Raw genomic sequence first — 1,360 nt, forward strand, 5'->3', positions numbered from 1 at the left:
CATACATACATCTTAATATGGATTTGATTGGATGGATGGTTAATAAATTAATATCATGGCTGGTTCCAGGCTATACCGAATAAACTGCTCAACCATGAAACAACACATTTCCTCGATCATATCTCCAAAAAATATAGACGATGAATATATTACAAAAAAAAAAAAAATGAATAACTACCTTCACAATGTTGTCATTCTTGGCCGCAGCAAGCAACCTGAGCTCTTCTATTATATTTCCAGAGATAAATGCGAGAGTCCTCCCCAACAGATATTACATGTTTTCTAGTTGAGGTATAAATGCAGCTGACATCTGATTTCCAAATTTTGACAGACCTGTTCAATTCGAGGGGAAAAAGTTTGATGTTATTGAAAGCAGAACATTTATGTGCATTTGAGGACGTAACAGATCGTTTCTTACCTCTGTATTTACAGACAACCTCGTGCCCATCGAGAATACGGATCTTAGAATCCCCAGATGTAATCATGACTCTGAGAATCATTCAACAAAAACTGCAAGGAAATGGTGGTCTGCTGTTATGACTATAGAATTTGCAGGTTATGAAATGAAGTTAGAAAGTGGAACAAGGCATTGGAGTAAAACCTGAATGCCAGTTATCATGTTGCTGTTTGATCTTTTTCTACCACCAATGTGTATCTCGGCATCTAAGGAAAGCTCGATTCCTGTATAAAGAACATAGAGGTTCAGAAACAAAATGTCAAAACGGAACAGAAAACAAGACAACCTTGAAGATCTAATTAATTGAAAAGTCTATTGAATAAGTCTGAATAGTTTTAAAAATTGCATGGAGTACCAAATGATTTATCTCTTTTCAATAAAATAAAATAACAAAGCTTGTGGATAAATGACAAATCTTTTTTCAATTAAAAATAAAATAAAATAAGCTTATGGATAAATGACTTCAGAATGTTCAAATTTCATCAGAATCTTAATGAGTTTATCGCTTACTCAAAGCATTCAACAGAAAGAGTTAAAATTAAAACAAATAGCTCAATTGATCAAATTTTTAACATCAACAAAAATAAAGGGTGAAAAACAATAGTGCACATGATAATGTACAGAATCTCATAGATAGGACTATAAGAGAATATAAGAATTACCTGGTAAATATATTACACCAAATACATACACAAAGAACTTGTATTAATAACTCGTATTAATAACTCCATTCCAGGAAGTTATTAGGGAAACACTATGTTGCCAATTGAGAAAGTAATGGACTTGCTACCCTAAGGAGAATGCAAATCTATCTAACAGATGTGTGTTTCTATAGAATTATTTTTATTCCTCTAAATATAATAGTTGTGCTAAAGGGTAGGAATTAGCGAGATTGACACTCAA

General features: G+C 32.5%; 1 long non-coding RNA gene across 1 annotated transcript; it reads right to left on the reverse strand.

Annotated features, from left to right (window-relative positions):
• Positions 1-273: 273 nt before the first annotated feature.
• Positions 274-703, reverse strand: LOC109163617. Its single transcript, XR_002051303.1, has 3 exons — positions 602-703; positions 419-510; positions 274-333 (listed from the first exon to the last, which is right to left on the reverse strand). It is a non-coding gene; the product is annotated as an uncharacterized LOC109163617 (long non-coding RNA).
• Positions 704-1,360: the final 657 nt, after the last annotated feature.

This window comes from Ipomoea nil, unplaced genomic scaffold (assembly GCF_001879475.1).
Source record: "Ipomoea nil cultivar Tokyo-kokei standard unplaced genomic scaffold, Asagao_1.1 scaffold3030, whole genome shotgun sequence".
Taxonomy (NCBI): Eukaryota; Viridiplantae; Streptophyta; class Magnoliopsida; order Solanales; family Convolvulaceae; genus Ipomoea; species Ipomoea nil.